This window comes from Salvelinus fontinalis, chromosome 2, assembly GCF_029448725.1.
Source record: "Salvelinus fontinalis isolate EN_2023a chromosome 2, ASM2944872v1, whole genome shotgun sequence".
Classification (NCBI taxonomy): Eukaryota; Metazoa; Chordata; class Actinopteri; order Salmoniformes; family Salmonidae; genus Salvelinus; species Salvelinus fontinalis.
The window spans coordinates 80,808,985-80,829,138 of record NC_074666.1 but is presented as its reverse complement, the minus strand read 5'-3'; positions in this window follow the sequence as shown (position 1 = coordinate 80,829,138).

Sequence of the window (20,154 nt, the reverse complement as noted above, 5' to 3'; positions counted from 1 at the left end):
AGTAGCATGAGTGAGGCTACGCACAAACAAACAAACAAACAAACAAACAAACAAACAAACACACACACACACACACACACACACACACACACACACACACTTAATAGATTGTTTTAAATGCTCATAAATGTCCAAAACAAGCTGTTCAGTTACTTACTACTCTACCCCTCAGTGACTGCTTGCAGCAGCAGCTCCACAGGCGCATAGGCCGTGCAAAAAAGAAAATGTGGATTGTTTTTCCAGCTATTTGCTATGAGGGGGAACTGCCCCAATGCCCCAAATCACAGGATTTCATAGCAAAAATGATAACAGCACTAAGTAAATGGATCATCCTGGGGGCACTCAAATGTGAGTCCAGTCAGAACTTCTGGGTTTGCTCCCCCTCCCAATAAGTCTCTCTAAATGACTTACTTCCCATTTTGAGACTAGATCTGCTCTATCAGGTACAGATGGCGCTAAACCAGAAAGTAAATTGTAATTATTAACTTGTAAATAAATAATCATAACAGTCATGGGAGCCTGGAACCTGATGAACCGGAAATCTACATTCAACAAGAGTCGAAGGACAGAGGGATACACTAGCTAGATCTTTCTCATCGCAGATCTAGTAGAACAAAAAAGCATGATGGTGGCTGGCCAATTTCATTATTCATCAGGTTCTACATGCTGTGTGGATGAAAACAGCATAAAACCGGGTGTATCACAAAGCATGATTTTTTTATTTTTTTTATTTCACCTTTATTTAACCAGGTAGGCAAATTGAGAACACGTTCTCATTTACAATTGCGACCTGGCCAAGATAAAGCAAAGCAGTTCGACACATACAACAACACATAGTTACACATGGAGTAAAACAAACATACAGTCAATAATACAGTGAAAAATAAGTCTATATACAATATGAGCAAGTGAGGTGATGAAATTAATTAGCCTGCTAGAGTAATTTTGAGAAACATTTTGGTCAATTTTTGGGGTCAAATTAACCAGTAATCTACCTTTGATAAGCAGCTAGCTGGTAGCTTGCTAGCTGCTTAACTACCATGCCAATTTTAAGTCTTTCTAAACAAATGTCGGATTAACTCGGAACTATTAAGTTATTTTAGAGTGAAAGGTAACTGGCTAGCCATCATGCTTTGTAACATTATGTTTGCAGTTAGGGATCATGTGTTTTTATTTATTGCATTAAAATGCTTGTTGCGTTCTCCCTGGTGCGCTCGTTCATTCGTGAGCTGAATGCTTGTTCTAATTAGTATAGCCTAATCTTTTTTAGATTAAAAAATGTATTACCCCTTTTTCTCCCCTAATTACATGATATCCATATTGGTAGTTACAGTCTTGTCTCACCGCTACAACTCCCATACGGATTCAGGAGAGGAGAGGAAAGGTCAAGAACAGTGCGTCCTCCGAAACACAACCCAACTAAGCCGCACTGCTTCTTGACACAATGCCCACTTAACCCGGAAGCCAGCCGCACCAATAGTCTAATCTTTTTTAACAAGTGGCATTTGGTGCAGCATTCATTCAGTTTTTGACATGCAAAAGTGAAATACAGTTGAAGTCGGAAGTTTACATTCACCTTAAACTCATTTTTTCACTATTCCTGACATTTAATCAGAGTAAATATTCCCTGTCTTAGGTCAGTTAGGATCATCACTTTATTCTAAGAATGTGAAATGTAAGAATAATAGTAGAGAGAATGATTTATTTCAGCTTTTATTTCTTTCATCACATTCCTAGTATGTCAGAAGTTTACATTCACTCAATTATTATTTGGTAGCATTGCCTTTTAAATTGTTTAACTTGGGTCAAACGTTTCGGGTTGCCTTCCACAAGCTTCCCACAATAAGTTGGGTGAATTTTGGCCCATTCCTCCTGACAGAGCTGGTGTAACTGAGTCAGGTTTGAAGCCCTCCTTGCTCGCACATGCTTTTTCAGTTCTGCCCACAAATTTTCTATAGAATTGAAGTCAGGGCTTTGTGATGGCCACTCCAATACCTTAACCTTGTTGTCCTTAAGCCATTTTGCCACAACTTTGGAAGTATGCTTGGAGTCATTGTCCATTTGGAAGACCCCTTTGCGACCAAGCTTTAACTTCCTGACTGATGTCTTGAGTTGTTGCTTCAATATATTCACATAATTTTCCTACCTCATGATGATCTATTTTGTGAAGTGCACCAGTCCCTCCTGCAGCAAACGACCCCCACAACATGATGCTGCCATCCCCGTTCTTCACGGTTGGGATGGTGTTCTTCGGCTTGCAAGCCTCCCCCTTTTTTCTCCAAACATAACGATGGTCATTATGGCCAAACAGTTCTATTTTTGTTTCATCAGACCAGATGACCAAAAAGCACGATCTCTGTCCCCATGTGCAGTTGCAAACCGTAGTCTAGCTTTTTTATGGCAGTTTTGGAGCAGTGGCTTCTTCCTTGCTGAGCGGCCTTTCAGGTTATGTCGATATAGGGCTTGTTTTACTGTGGATATAGATACTTTTGTACCTGTTTCCTCCAGCTTCTTCACAATGTCCTTTGCTGTTGTTCTGGGATTGATTTGCACTTTTCGCACCAAAGTACGTTCATCACTAGGAGACAGAACTGTATCAGTGTATTCATTAAAGGCCTCTTATGGAGGCAATGAAAAAGCAACAGTCATCTTTTCATCACTTGCTGTGCTGGCTTGCTCATAACGCTCCTTCCTGAGCGTTATAACGGCTGCGTGGTCCCATGGTGTTTATACTTGCGAACTATTGTTTTACAGATGAACGCGGTACCTTCAGGCATTTGTAAATTACTCCCAAGGATGAACCAGACTTGTGGAGGTCTACCATTTATGTTCTGAGGTCTTGGCTGATTTCTTTTGATTTTCCCATGTGGTCAAGCAAAGAGACACTGAGTTTGAAGGTGATACAGCGAATTACAAGTGAAATAATCTGTCTGTAAACAATTGTTGGAAAAAGTACTTGTGTCATGCACAAAGTAGATGTCCTAACCGACTTGCCAAAACTATAGTTTGTTAACAAGAAATTAGTGGAGTGGTTGAAAAACGAGTTTTAATGACTCCAACCTAAGTGTATGTGAACATCCGACTGTATTTATGCTGTTGTTAAAATGCACAGATCACTTTATCTTCTCAAAGAAACCCTTGGTAGTTCGAACAGTTGGTATTATATTTCTGTCATGCTGCTTTGTTGAGAACTCCAACCACCTCGCGCCCCGGATATTCAGCCAATCAGAGGCCGCCACTGTTCTGATGACACCTTTTCATGTGGTTACTTCCCATCTTCTGAGATGAGCAAATGTTCCTCATTGGGTAATTACAGGTTCACATTACTGTACAGGTGTTTCATGTTTCAACATTAGACAGTTAACAGAAATGTCCATGTAGCCATTGATGTGGAGCTTGAACCACTCTACAGACGCAAATAAAATAAATCTTAAGTAACAGCGCTCCTCCAACAGACACAAAATGCCCAATTTACTGGTGCCCTGGTTCCTGTCTTGCAGATGTTCGTAAACTACATGTTGTGTGTTTAAATATATGATTATTAGCCCCCCAGTAATGCGTTTTTTCTCCCACCCCCCTACTCCCCACTGACATCCACTCGCTGCTTTTGGCAAACATATGGCTCCTGCAAAACTTCAAACGGCAAGGCTTCCGTTCATAAAAACAACATGCTTTAAAGAGAGAGGCACCTTTGGGGTTGTGGGTCGTGAGGGAATAGCTGCATCAGTGTATTCATTAAAGGCCTCTTATGGAGGCAATGAAAAAGCAACAGTCATCTTTTCATCACTTGCTGTGCTGGCTTGCTCTGTTCTGCAAGTCTTTGGTCTCCCTCGTGGAAAATGGCACATAATAAATAATAACCATCAAATCATTTTCTTTACCTCAAGCTGCTCTGAAGTGCAAGGTAGACCAAACAGAACATCAAAATACATTGGTGTTTTATGGTAGCATGTAGCTGCTGTACACTTACACAGTGCTGTCAACTCCTGATAAGGAAAGATAAACCTTGTGCCTAAACTCTAGCCCCAGCCATGCTAATATTCTTGATATACCTGTAGCCTCTCGGCATTATTGCTTCATTGAAATGTGTCCGCTTACATACTTACTCGGTCAAATCTTTCATGAGTAAGACAAAAGTACTATAATATAGGTGTCACGATCGTGTGGCGGATTGATGGACCAAAACGCAGCATTTGGAAAGTAAGCCATCTTCTTTTATTTTAAAAGATGACGAAAAATAAACACGAAACACTTGATACAAACTAACAAAACAACAAACGATCGTGAAGCTAATAAACGTCGTGCACATACAACAGGCTACAAACGTTCTGACATAGACAATTACCCACAACCAATGAGAGCCTATGGCTACCCTAAATAAGGCTCCCAATCAGAGACAACCGAAATCAGCTGTCTCTAATTGGGAACTCATTCAGGTAACCATAGACTCTCCTAGACCACTAAACATACATAGACAACACTAGACACATGTACTCCACACAAACCCATATACTATACAACAACCCCTTTACCATAAAAAACACCCAAAACCAACAAAACACAAACATTCCCCATGTCACACCCTGACCTAACTAAAATAATAAAGAAAACAAAGAATACTAAGGCCAGGGCGTGACATAACCCCCCCCTTAAGGTGCGAACTCCGGGCGCACCATTACACAGTCTAGGGGAGGGTCTGGGTGGGCTTCCATCCACGGTGGCGGCTCCGGCTCTGGTCGTGGTCCCCACGTCACCACAGTCCCTAACCACCTCCTTAGCTTCCTCAAAATGACCCCTCTCCACATTAACCCCATTGCATTAAGGGGCAGTTCCGGACTAAGGGGCAGCTCCGGACTAAGGGGCAGTACCAGGGTAAGGGGCAGTACCAGGGTAAGGGGCAGTTCCGAACTAAGGGGCAGTACCAGGGTAAGGGACAGCCCCAGGATAAGGGGCAGCACCAGGATAAGGGGCAGCTCCGGACTGAGGAACGGCAGCTCCGGACTGAGGGACTGCAGCTCCGGACTGAGGGACGGCCGATGGCTGGCTGACGGATCTGGCTGCTCATGGCTAGCTGACGGATCTGGCTGCTCATGGCTAGCTGACGGATCTGGCTGCTCATGGCTAGCTGACGGATCTGGCTGCTCATGGCTAGCTGACGGATCTGGCTGCTCATGGCTAGCTGACGGATCTGGCTGCTCAAGACTAGCTGACGGATCTGGCTGCTCATGGCTAGCTGACGGATCTGGCTGCTCATGGCTGGCTGACGGATCTGGCTGCTCATGGCTGGCTGACGGATCTGGCTGCTCATGGCTGGCTGACGGATCTGGCTGCTCATGGCTGGCTGACGGATCTGGCTGCTCATGGCTAGCTGACGGATCTGGCTGCTCATGGCTAGCTGACGGAGCTGGCTGCTCATGGCTAGCTGACGGATCTGGCTGCTCATGGCTAGCTGACGGATCTGGCTGCTCATGGCTAACTGACGGATCTGGCTGCTCATGGCTAGCTGACGGATCTGGCTGCTCATGGCTAGCTGACGGATCTGGCTGCTCATGGCTAGCTGACGGATCTGGCTGCTCATGGCTAGCTGACGGATCTGGCTGCTCATGGCTGGCTGACTGATCTGGCTGCTCCTGTCTGATTGGCGGCTCTGGCAGATCCTGTCTGGTTGGCGGCTCTGGCAGATCCTGTCTGGTTGGCGGCTCTGGCAGATCCTGTCTGACGGACGGCTCTAGCGGCTCCTGTCTGGCTGGCGGCTCTAGCGGCTCCTGTCTGGCGGACGGCTCAGTGGGCTCATGGCAGACGGGCGGCTTTGCAGGCTCATGGCAGACGGGCGGCTTTGCAGGCTCATGGCAGACGGATGGCTCAGATGGCGCTGGGGAGACGGATGGCTCAGATGGCGCTGGGGAGACGGATGGCTCAGATGGCGCTTGGCAGACGGGCAGTTCAGTCATCGCTGTGCAGACGGCAGACTCCTGCCGGCTGAGGCGCACTGTAGGCCTGGTGCGTGGTGCCGGGACTGGTAGCACCGGGCTGGGGACACGCATCTCAGGGCTAGTGCGGGGAGAAGGAACAGGGCATACTGGACCCTGGAGACGCACATTAGGCCTAGTGCGTGGTGCCTGCACTGGTGGTATCGGGCTGGGAACACGCATCTCAGGGCTAGTGCGGGGAGAAGGAACAGGGCATACTGGACCCTGGAGACGCACATTAGGCCTAGTGCGTGGTGCCGGAACTGGTGGTACCGGGCTAGGGACACGCATCTCAAGGCTAGTGCGGGGAGCAACAACAGGGCACACTGGACTCTCAAGGCGTACTATAGGCCTTGTGCGTGGTACCGGTACTGGTGGTACCGGGCTGAGGACCCGCACATCAGGGCGAGTACGGGGAGAAGGAACAGTGCGTACAGGACTCTGGAGACACACAGAGGGCTTGGTGCGTGGTGTAGGCACTGGTGGTAATGTGCTGGAGACACGCACCACAGGGCTAGTACGTGGAGGAAGAACAGGGCTCTGGAGACACCCAGGAAGCTTGATGCGTGGTGTAGGCACTGGTGGTAATGGGCTGGAAACACGCACCTCAAAGCTAGTGCGGGGAGCAGGAACAGTGCGTAAAGGGCTCTGGAGACGCACCTTAGACCTAGTGCTTGGTGCCGGAACTAGTGGTACAGGGCTGGGGACATGCATCTCAGGATGAGTGCAAAAAGTAGGAACAGGACACACCGGGTTGTGAAGGTGTACTGGAGACCTGGTGTGTATAGCCGGCATCAAATGTTCCGGAACTTTAACACAAGTTTCAGGCTGAGTACGAGGAACTGACACAGGTGGCATCGGACAGCTAATACGCTCCTCAGGAAGAATGCATTGCATACTCTGCCAAACCAACAGCTCTCTCTCTTCACTCTCCTCCAATTTCGTCAACAACTCTTCGAATGTCTCATAATCTCCCCTTCGTTCACTCTCCTCCAATCTGTCCAATAACTCCTCGACCCACTCAGACTCACCCCTCAACTTCGCCGACTGCTCCAAGTGCCCCCCTCCAAAAAAAAATTTGTGCTGTCTCTTGGGCTTCCTCCCGTGTCGCCGTGCTGCCTCCATCTCTGCCTTGGGGCAGTGATATTCCCCTGGCTGTGACCAGGGTCCTCTCCCGTCTAGAATTTCCTCCCACGTCCAGGAGTCTTGACATTGCTGCTGTTGCTTTGTTTTCCGCTGCTTGGTCCGATGGTGGGTAATTCTGTCACGATCGTGTGGCGGATTGATGGACCAAAACGCAGCATTTGGAAAGTAAGCCATCTTCTTTTATTTTAAAAGATGACGAAAAATAAACACGAAACACTTGATACAAACTAACAAAACAACAAACGATCGTGAAGCTAATAAACGTCGTGCACATACAACAGGCTACAAACGTTCTGACATAGACAATTACCCACAACCAATGAGAGCCTATGGCTACCCTAAATAAGGCTCCCAATCAGAGACAACCGAAATCAGCTGTCTCTAATTGGGAACTCATTCAGGTAACCATAGACTCTCCTAGACCACTAAACATACATAGACAACACTAGACACATGTACTCCACACAAACCCATATACTATACAACAACCCCTTTACCATAAAAAACACCCAAAACCAACAAAACACAAACATTCCCCATGTCACACCCTGACCTAACTAAAATAATAAAGAAAACAAAGAATACTAAGGCCAGGGCGTGACAATAGGAGGCACTTGATCATCTTTCTACTGTGCACTGTATCATCTTTCTATTGTATGTACATGTACTTAAAAATTATATTTAGATGAATTTGGCTCTAAAACCTTGTGCTGACCAAGAATCAGTAATATAAAGGAGTTGACCACATAGGTCTGAACAAACATTTGTCTTCAACTTTGGGCTAAATGGCAAGCCATAGAAGGGTATGGTGTGTGTGTGTGTGCGTGTGCGTGTGCGTGTGCGTGTGCGTGTGCGTGTGTGTTCGTGTGTGTGTGTGTGTGTGTGTTCGTGTGTGTGTGTGTGTATATATACACATATGGCAGTTGGAAAACTAAACCCCTAAATGTTACTAGTAGCTTGGCATAACCAACCCTGCTCTTATGGTTTGTCCTTAGAGGCCCCAAATGTAATAATCTGCCCTTCTTTAAAACCCTTTCCTGCAGTGAAATGACCTAGTGGCCTCATTGGTGGAATGTTCATATAAACATTAAATAAATAAACATTGTCAAAAAGACTGCCAAGAAAGACGCCAAGAAACACCTGTTTAGCCCACTGCAGTAAAAGGTTAACAATGTGTGTAAATCAAACATCCCATTGCCCTTTGTTTCTTTCTGTTGTAAAAACAATAATAGTATTTTTCCCCAATTAAGACTAATGCTAATCTTACGTGCTTCTCTGGCACTCAACTGCATCCAGTCTCACAACTTTTCCATTATCTTGTGTCCAACTTAATTAACTCAAGAGCCTGACGTCTGCTATCGCTATGGGGGGGCTATTGTCTCGTGTCAACTGCGAGAGGAGTAGTAACCTTTCTGCGCTGCGGTCTGCAGACGAAATGTACACCACGACAGTTCATCCTCTCCCTCTTCCATCTCTCTAAGAGTCTGAGCCAACCCGACCCAGTGGGACTCCACCCTTCTTAACCACCAGTTTGAACTGTACAAGACACTGACCGCAGAACAGTAGATTACATAGAGTACTGTCAGGCTAGCCGGACCAGTAAATTAAATGTTTCTATTTCAGACGCTTTTGCCCTTTGGCCAATGCAAGGCACCAGCGGTGCTCTCAGGATAGCTGAACCTCTAACAAATGGAGATGGGTAAGAGTAGGTGACTAACTGGTGTGTGACTTTGTGGTACGGCAGTAATACATTTAGTTTGTAATCCATTTAGCATATATGGCATTTTGCATATTGACCTACTTTCAGACATTTTGGTGAAAAGTAAAGGTATTTGACCACTTGTGGCCTTCACTGCACTTTACATAAACTCACTAAAGAATGAATGTGTTAGAAATGACAAATACTAGTGAGAAATGCAGTACAACCTTTTGAATTCTACAGGCTCCTTGAGAGTAATGAAGCCAAAGAAATGAAAAGCAACAAAGCCAACAATCATATATAGGACAGAAAAGTTCAACTGGTTCTACAGTATCAAGACTAATGCTAATCAATCATATATATATAGGACAGAAAAGTTCAACTGGTTCTACAGTATCTCGTCCTTTCTTCAGAACTTCAATTCCTCCCTGATCCTGTGTTACCATTCCAGGAAAGCTCCCGGTCGGTCTGCTGGCAGGGCCACGCTCAACAAGAGAAAGTATCTCTGCTCCGTCTGGCTTCAACCAGCACATTGATCAACACTCACATACAGTGCATTCTGAAAGTATTCAGACCCCTTGACTTTTCCCACATTTTGTTACGTTACAGCTTTATTCTAAAATGTATTAAATGTAAAATCTCATCAATCTACATCAATGACAAAGCGAAAATAAAAAAATATAATTTGGCAAATATATTAAAAATAAAAAATAAATAGCTTATTTATGTAAGTTCAGACCCTTTGATATGACTCGAAATTGAGCTTAGTTGCATCCTGTTTCCAATGATCATCCTTGAGATGTTTCTACAATTAGACCCACCTGTGGTAAATTCAATAGATTGGACATGATTTGGAAAGGGACTCATCTGTCTATATAAGGTCCCACAGTTGACAGTGCATGTCAGAGCAAAAACCAGGCCATGAGGTCGAAGGAATTGTCCGTAGAGCTCCGAGACTGGATTTTGTCGAGGCACAGATCTGGGGGAAGGCTAACAAAACATGTCTGCAGCATTGAAGGTTCCCAAGAACACAGTGGCCTCCATCATTCTAAAACGGAAGAAGTTTGGAACCACCAAATCTCTTCTTAGATCTGGCCACCCGGCCAACCTGAAAAATCGGGGGAGAAGGACCTTGGTCAGGGAGGTAACCAAGAACCCGATGGTCACTCTGACAGAGCTCCAGAGTTCTTCTGTGGCGATGGGAGAACCTTCTAGAAGGACAACCATCTCTGCAGCATTCCACCAATCAGTCCTTTATGGTAGATTGGCCAGGCGGAACAACTCCTCAGTAAAGGACACATGACATCACGCTTGGAGTTTACCAAAAGGCACCAAAAGGACTCAGACACCATGATAAACAAGATTCTCTGGTCTGATGAAACCAAGATTGAACTCATTAGCCTGAATGCCAAGCTTTGAATTTGGAGGAAACCTGGCACCATCCCTACGGTGAAGCATGATGGTGGCAGCATCATGCTGTGGGATGTTTTTCAGCGGCAGCGACTGGGAGACTAGTCAGGATCGAGAGAGAGATGAATAGAGCAAAATACAGAGAGCTCCTTAATGAAAACCTACTCCAGAGTGCGCAGGACCTCAGACTCGGGCGAAGGTTCCCCTTCCAACAGGACAACGGCCCTAAGCACGCAGCCAAGATATCGCAGGAGTGGCTTCAAGTTTCTGAATGTCCTTGAGTGGCCCAGCCAGAGCCCGAACTTGAGCTCATTCAAACATCTCTGAAGAGACCTGAAAATAGCTGTGCAGTGACGCTCCCCATACAACCTGACAAAGCTTGAGAGGATCTGCAGAGAAGAATGGGAGAAACTCACTGTAATTTTAATACATTTGCAAACATTTCTAAAACCTGATTTTGCTTTGTCATTATGAGATAATGTGTGTAGATTGATTGGGGGGGGGGGGGGGGGGGGATTTAATACATTTTAGAATAAGGCTGTAATGTAACAAAATGTGAAAAAAAGTAAAGGGGCCTGAATACTATAAATGCACTGTATAATACATCTATTTGATTCCTCTGCTAAAATATACAGGATCTTAATTTGATCCAGTTTGCTACAGCAGGAATAATCCTCCAGCAACAGGAAATGTGATTTATTATGTGGATTATAATTAATTTCATGGAAATGTTTGTAGGGGTTGATACATTTTTCGTAAGGGCAAATCAAGTCTGAAATGACAAACTTCAGAAGCCTTTTTAATTCTCAGCAACAAAAGTGATCAAATTAAGATCCTACATCTTTGTTAATTTCTTAATTCCCGTTTTCATTGTATTCTTTGTTAATAATAAAATACAGTTTCACTGCAGTGCAGACAATAAAAATACAGTATTCAACTACAGCATAACAGACATTATACAGTATGAGGCGATGAGTCATAGTGATATTAGTGATATTGGGTTGCATTCTTCCACTACCAGGCCTACTGAAATGGTAACGACATCATCATAAACCCTCACCTGGTCACAGTGTAACAAAAGGGTGTGGTGGTGGGGTTTGGGACGATAGGTCTCCGTCTTACTCAATCTGACACCAAGAATCCATCTCATTTGCATACAATTGGTCTGAGCATGCAGCAAAGTCAATATGATAATGGTATTGTCAAGAGTTAGAGCATAGTAACACGATGAGACAGATCTGAAGTCTCACATGTTGCATGTACAGGCTTCATCGCGTTCATAATATACGTTACTTATCTTCACCCTTAGATGAATAGACAGTAGTGGTATGTAGTATGGGTGTGATGGAACCTCAAATGTCTTCCTATTTGTAGTCCAGATAGTTAAAAACCCATAACTAAATATTTGTACATCTCAGATTAAGTCAGTTCGTCTTTTGTTCCATTTCAGTGGCCTTAGTTGTCAGAAATCATGTTGAGTGCTACAATTTCAGTGACTTGGAATGAAACGAGAGGACCCAAATATTTTGTAAGCGACAACTTTCTCTCGAAATGAGCCAATGGTTTTCTGCGAGCCAATCGAGTCACAGTTTGAGGCATTTGATTGGCTCATTCACCGAGAACTTTAAGTCAGTCATTTCTATTTTTCTCAAGTCATTTTTAGAGAGATTAGTTTTGTTTGTACAGTGTGTGTGTGGGTGGAGGGGTGGAGGCTGTTTGATGACCTATGTGCTGCATCCAGTGTGTCCATAGATGTCCATATGATGTTGTGTTCGACCTATGCCCACACAGAATACGTCTAGATGTACTTTCCAAATGCACAATTTCTCTAGAGTCTAGAACAGAACGTGATTAAGATAAGTTTTTGCAAAATAAAGCTAGTATTACTATAGACAGAATAGAATCATGTGTTTTTTTTAATGAATGAGCAGCATACGCTTTTCTTTCCATGATTTACTGACGATAATTGAGGTCTTGCAGTGCCATTGGGTCCATCTTGCATTCCTCTCCTTCTTTCCAGGTTTGCAGAGATTCCTACTCATTTTCTGTTTTTATGATGTTGCAGGGAACCACAAAGAGGATGGGACTCTTTCCAAGAGGAAACAGCTGCGGTGAAACACCGGAGGCATCCCCTCAGAAAGGGCAAGGAGGGTCCCAACACCTGTTTGCCAAAGACTGACACCCACCCATCAACCAGTCTCCTTGTATTTTCCTTCAACAAGCAGTGTCAGTAGTTGTTGATTAGATTAATTAGGCAACTCTCCAAAATAGATGAATGAGGGTACGTGGCTGTGCATCAAAGGTCAGGGCTCAAGGCTTGTCATGTGCTGCGTTTACACAGGCAGCCCAATTCTGATAGTTGTTCCACTAACTGCTTTTTAACCAATCATAACAGATTTTTTTCACATCATATATTTTTAAGAGCTGATCTGATTGGTCAAAAGACCACTTAGTGAAAAAAATATCAGAATTGGGCTGCCTGTGTAAACCCAGCTTCAGAGGGCCACTTGGCATAAAACAGCAAAGAATGACACTCATAGGAAACGGATTATTTGTTTATTTGTAGATGGGAGTTCTACCTTGAAAGGTTGGGTAATTGGGTAATGGGTAATTCCACGATAACAGAGTGATGCTGAGACTCAGACGTTTCACTTTAAAACGTACTATATGTCAAACTAAAACCAATGGTTGCAAAGTTAAACAAACCAACCCTATACACAGACAATTTGTATCAATTTCTACAGATTCTACACAAACAGCACAAACTATCATTCTGTTACCAAACTTTGCATCTGAACAGTGGAATTGCCCATGTGTACACTGACATGCATGTGTAAACTGCCCTTTACTAAATTACTGAACGCCATTAACATACCATTTTTACCTAACGTGCTCCTCTGTGGTTTTTGACATTATCATGTAGGCTTGGAGTCAATGGCATCTCAATTCTATCACTGGCATTGCATATCTAAGTGAAGCTCTGCAGATCTTAATAAGCCACATGTGAGGTGTTTTGGTTGGCAAAGAGATGAAGATCCTTTTTCAATGCTGGTTCTAGACGATGGCGAGATCATTAAAGTCTCTGCGTTCTCTCGGCCTCGCTCTACGACTGAATGATCAAAACTACAGCCTTTTTCGTTGCAGCTTCTCATCTCTCTTCATGCGGTCTTTCCACCATCAACAGTCCATGTCCAAACACTCATAGGCCTAAATGTCTTTCCTTCCTCGTTTTCTTTATCCCTTCCTGAGGTGAGAGCAATATGGCTGCTGCAGCCACCAGCACTGCTTTTACACATTCATATATCGTTAGAAGCATATGGCAATGTTGCCCCACTTCTGAGGGTGTGTCTATTTGTCAATAACAGCTGGTGCGTGATGTCTAATATTAAAGAAGTCTCAACTGAGGTAGAGTACCTCATGATAAGCTGTAGACCACACTATATATAGTATTCGTAGCCGTCTATTTACCACCACAAACTGATGCTGGCACTAAGACTGCACTCAATGAGATGTACAAGGCCATAAGCAAACAACAAAATGCTCATCCAGAAGCGGCGCTCCTTGTGGCCGGGGACTTTAATGCAGGCAAACTTAAATCTGTTTTACCTTATTTCTACCAGCATGTCACATGTGCAACAGAGAATTTTTTTTTTTTAAATAACTCTAAACCACCTTTACTCCACACACAGAGATGCATACAAAGCTCTTCCTCACTCTCCATTTGGCAAATCTGACCATAATTCTATCTTCCTGATTCCTCTTTACAAGCAAAAACTAAAGCAGGCAGTACCAGTGACTCACTCAATACGGAAGCGGTCAGATGCTACGCTACGCTACGGGACTGTTTTGCTAGCAAAGACAGGAATATGTTCCGGGATTCATCCAATGGCATTAAGGAGTGTCGTGTCTTTGGCTATGCCGGATTAAGTGATATGACATGCTATTCTATAAAATCCTTTCTCTGTAATTAATATTACTTGATTGAGCTAATCATGTAAATGTAATTAACTAGAAAGTCGGGACACCACAAAATAATATTTATAGAGCAGTTATCTTCCGAATAAACTCTTAAAGACCTAGTAATATTTTACATAAATAGCAGTCAATATTAATCGTCACCTTATTTCAGTCTCATCTGAAAGTTGTAAATTCTTGGTTATCTTCACGAACCCTGGCTAACAAGTTGAATCAGCAATACCAAATTGGGTTTAATTATTTATTTACTAAATACCTAACTAATCACACAGAAATACATATACACAGAATGAATCATACCTTGATTACAAATTATGTCATAAAGGAAAACGTCCCTAGCGGACGGAACAGATATGACAGCTGGTTACACAAAGAAAATGGGTTTGAGTGAAAGAACGGGAAGACTGAAGAACAAAGGGAGAAGCTATGTCTCTATCGGGCCATAGGCAGCTACTCTATCGTAAATACAGAATCTTATGCATTCTAAATTACCGCCCATTTGGAAAAGGAAAATGCAATAAATATTTACTCTGAGCTGCGCTTCAATAGGTTGGTGGTAGATGGAAGGCCGTGTTGCCCAACAGAGTCCTTTGACCTTTGAAGAGTGTCTCTGGTGGTGAACGGGAAATGTTGTAGTGTCATCGTTGTGTGGTAGACGGGATCCTCTGTCTGTCCTCTCCTAGCCCACGTTTACAGCGGCCGCTGCTAACTCAACTGCTAGGAGGTATCACTTCTGTAGCAAATAAGAGTTCAAAGTTCATACCATTCGAAACCAAAGCTCACGCTGAGGTTGGCTTCGTTCTGTAGTTATTATCTGAATCCTTCTGACATCGGACCGTCGTCCTAATGTACCCGGAACAGGAGGTTACATTTTCGTCAAGGGCTTATATAGTGGAGGGAGAGAAGGGTGTGTTTCATAGTTTATAACCCACGTCTCTTCACAGGGGCGGGCCACTGATTGAGCAGAGCTCTAATCTTATGAAAACCCAATTCTCTCATTTGGAAGCTAAAATTACATTTAATCTTTTCACAAATAGTTTCATTTAAATTGCATTTAAATTGCACAATTCCATGTGAATCTGATAACTATAATGTGTAGACTTTCCCAGATACAGTTTATGTTGTCCTGTCATCAGTCATAATGTCTCAGATGACAACCGAACTGACATCATATTCATTAAGTACCAACGCATATTTTCAACTGGTTTTATTACCGAAATATGGTTCCTTTCCCTCCACTTGTTTGATGTTCCCAGACTCTCTACGTTTAACAAAGGCTATTCAAGAGTCCCTCTGTAGAGTCAGAGAGAGAGGGAAGGGAGACAGGCCAATGTCATGACAGGAGTATACCACCTCAATCAACGGCTTCATCAATAAGTGCATTGACGATGTCGTCCCCACAGTGACCCTACGTGCATATCCCAACCAGAAGCCATGGATTACAGGCAACATCCGCACTGAGCTAAAGGCATTGAAGGAGCGGGACACTAATCCGGACACTTATAAGAAATGACGCTACACCCTCAGACGAACCATCAAACAGGCAAAGCTTCAATACAGGACTAAGTTTGAATCCTACTACACCGGCTCTGACCCTCGTCGGATGTGGCAGAGCTTGCAAACAATTACGGACTACAAAGCCGCGAGCTGCCCAGTGACGCCTGCCTACCAGACGAGCTAAATGCCTAAAGCATGCATGAGAGCACCAGCTGTTCCGGACGACTGTGTGATCGCGCTCTCCGTAACCGATGTGAGCAAGACCTTAAAACTGATCAACACTCAAAAAGCCGCAGGGCCAGACGGATTAACAGCACGTGTACTCAAACCATGCGAACAAGTGGCAAGTGGCAAGTGTCTTCACTGCCGTTTTAAACATCTCCCTGACGGAGTCTGTAATACCTACATGTTTCAAGCAGACCACCATAGTCCCTGAGCCCAAAAAAGCAAAACTAACCTGCCTAAATGACTACCGCCCCGTAGCACTCACATCGGTAGATATAAAGTGCTTTGAAAGGCTGGTCATGGCTCACATCAACACCATCAACCCAGAAACCATAGATCCACTCCAATTCAAATACTGCCCCAACAGATCCACAGATGATGCAACTTCAATCGCACTCCACACTGCACTTTCCAACCTGGACAAAAGGAACATCTATGTGAGAATTATGTTGATTGACTACAGCTCAGTGTTCAACACCTCCCTTTTGCAACTGGATCCTGGACGTCTTGACAGGCCGCACCCAGTTGGTAAGGGTAGGCAACAATACATCTGCCATGCTGATCCGCAACACTGGGGCCCCTCAGGGGTGCGTGCTCAGTCCCCTCCTGTACTCCCTGTTCATGCACGACTGCATGGCCATGCACGACTCCAACACCATGATTAAGTTTGCTGATGACACAACAGTGGTAGGCCTGATCACCGACAACGATGAGACAGCCTATAAGGAGGAGGTCAGAAACCTGACCGTGTGGTGCAAGGACAACAAACTCTCCGTCAACGTGATCAAGATAAAGGAGATGATTGTGGACTACAGGAAAAGGCGGACTGAACATGCCCCCATTATTAACATTGACGGGGATGTAGAGGAGCGGGTTGAGAGTTTCAAGATCCTTGGTGTCCACATCAACAACGAACTATCATGGTCCAAGCACACCAAGAATGTTGGGAAGAGGGCACGACAACACCTTTTCCGCCTCAGGAGACTGAAAATATTTGTCATGGGTTCTCAGATCCTCAAAAAGTTCTACAGCTGCACCATCGAGAGCATCCTGACCGGTTGCATCACCGCCTGGTATGGCTACTGCTTGGCATCTGACCGTAAGGTGCTACAGAGGGTAGTGCGTACGGCCCAGTACATCACTGGTGCCAAGCTTCCTGCTATCCAGGACCTATATACTAGGCGGTGTCAGGGGAAGGGCCAAAAAATTGTCAATGGCTCTAGTCACCAAGTCATAGACTGTTCTCTCTGCTACTGCACCGCAAGTGGTACCAGAGTGCCAAGCCTAGGACCAAAAGGCTCCTTAACAGCTTCTACCCGCAAGCCATAAGACTGCTGAACAATTAATCAAATTGCCACCCAGAATATTTACATTGACATACACACACACACAGACCCTTTGTTTTTCCACTGCTGCTACTCGCTGTTTATTATCTAAGCATAGTCATTTTACCCTAAACTAGATGTACAAATTACCTTGACTAACCTGTACCCCGCACATTGACTCTGTACTGGTACCTCCTGTATATAGCCTCATTATTGTTATTTTATTGTGTTACTTATTTTTTGTTTAATACTTTAGTTTATTTAGTCAATATTTTTCTTAACTCTATTTTTTGAACTGCATTGATGGTTAAGGGATTGTAACTAAGCATTTCACGGTAAGGTCTACACTTGTATTCGACGCAAGTGACAAATCAAATTTGATTTGATATACTAAGAACTAAGCCAAGGACAGGGTGTTGATTTACAGGCTATTATTTTGACTTTTTAATTTGAGATATCTGACACTTTTGCTTGTCAATAGTATCCCTGGTACAACTCCTCCTTTAGCAAATTTTTCAGCGTGCCTCTGTTTATATCTTTTTTTAATGTAGGCAACAACAAAAAATTATGTATTTCCCTCTGGAGACATTGGTGGCCATCACAGCAGACAACACAGTGGTTTTTGCCGTTTCACTTGACATTCCTACTGCACGGTCAATTTTACATTTTAGGGACGATTCGATTTGGAGAGTTTGGGCAAACATCAGACCCAAAAAAAAGAGTAACCCCTCTGCGTATGGAAGCATAACCTCAATTTATGACGGACATTACTTATCCTCAATTTATGACGGATATTACTTTTACACGACCCTGCGGTCTGTCAAAAATAAACATTTTTAGTAGTCTAGTCCGATACAAGCCAATCTAGGTAAAAGTGTCCAATACGTAATTGCAGTAACCAATACGTAGTTGCAGTTCAGTTTTTGTTGTTTAACATTCAACATAAATATAGTCTTCCATCAAAGTACGTTTCTATTTTAATCTGCTGATCGACAAGTGACGCTTAAAATTGCATCATCAAAAAATAAAGCAAGAAGGCTTACATTTACAAAATGTACGGTATTTTGCGCACGTAAAGAAAACTACGATGAATTGCATTGATCATTGTAGACATACAGCCTATCAAACACGCGGCTGATCAGAGTGAAATTATCTTTAGCACGGATGATTTGGTCGTAACCGCAATCTATCTCATTCACACAATTGCCCGGTGGCTCGCCATTGGTCCTGTAGACTCCCATTGGACTGTACAGCAGTCCATCCTAAATGCTATCTATCCAAATGGAGGGTGCATTCACGCAAAGCAAGCTTCCTTTTCTCACTGACTTTCCATCACTATGAGAAGCCAATCGTGCCCCTTTCTGTGTTTATAATGGTACAATCCACCTGTAATTTAGTCCCAAATATACCTGATTCAGAACTCGAAATGATGAGGTGGCGCTTTCCATCTCATAGAAAGCATTCCATCGTCATCCTCGTAAAAAAAAAAAACATACGCATTTCTTGGATAATGTGAAGGCATGTGAGAGAGGCTCAGAAGTGAAGGGAAAGAGCAGGGATGGGATTGGGCAGTTCGGCTCAAAGCTGCAACGTGTCTGCAGTGCAGAGAAAAGACTACTGATGCCAAAAAAGTGTATTTTTCATAAGGAAGACGCAGGCGCGTCTATGGAGAGCTGTCTTTCTGTGCGTAATAATTACATTTTGGGCGTTACGGAGCAGTGCCTCCGACGACCTACAATCACACTTTATTCACTGATATCTCCTTGTATTGATTTGCTATATGTGCATGGATGTTGTATGATACCTTCATCTGGGGAGTTGGGATGCTTTTTGTTTTGATTTTTAACAAACTTGAGAGAGACAAACGTCCTAAATAAAGACATCATTTTCCGTTCTGAATAATTCGTTTCCATTGTGGAAACTCCCCTGAAACTCCACATCGGTTTCTGTCATGCTAACTTTTTTGCGTGTTTATGGCTGTGCACAGACGTTCTGCAGCATACATACGACCAGTAGAAGTAGAATAATTGACGGTCTCCATTCACAGAGAGAGTCAGGTATATATTCTTCAAACAGGCTATAACCGGGAGTTAATTGACGGTATTCTCCTCAGGCGACCTGTCGTGGGGTTGATGCCAAGATGAAAGATGCGCTGGCAAGCCACAGGCATTACATTTTCCGACCTCTCATTCCACGTACTTTCCGAAGCCGAACCCATATCGCATGAACTATATATACTATGAACAAATTTGAAATAAAAACGTAAAATTAAAGCCAAAATAATACTATAGCCTAAACTGTGGGGTTCCATTGTGCCACATAACGACACTCCTCCCCTAAACTGTAGCTCAGTAAGGCCTACAGCCATCCTTTCAGCAATCAAGATCCTTATCGATGTGATGATGGGCTACATGCAATAGGTTATCGAAAGCCTGCACACCTCTCCCAATATGATCGGTCATAGAACTTCAAACCACATTTACTACAAAAACGAAAATAATCTTAGGAATACATTGGATAGTGCCCCACATCTGGATTCAATCGATGAGCAAGTTCACCTTACACAAAAATGAAGGCAAACGTTTCCGATAGACACATATCGATCAGAAATATCCTAGGCCTGAACACAGATGTATAGGCCTGCTAAGCAACACCCAATCCATCCCCACAGAATAATACATGGCAACGAAACCACAGCTCCCGAGCTTACAGTGCATGCCCAATTTAGTGCCCAAGTTGATGTGGCACTTTTACTCGTAAACGTAAGACTGTGCTACAACTGCAAAGCATTCAACATTGACAACAAAATGACATCTGCCTGGAAACACACAAGCGAGGTAAGGAACATAATGTAAGTCCATTTCCTGTGCACAGCTCGTTTCTATTTAATTGCAACCCTGAAGAATCT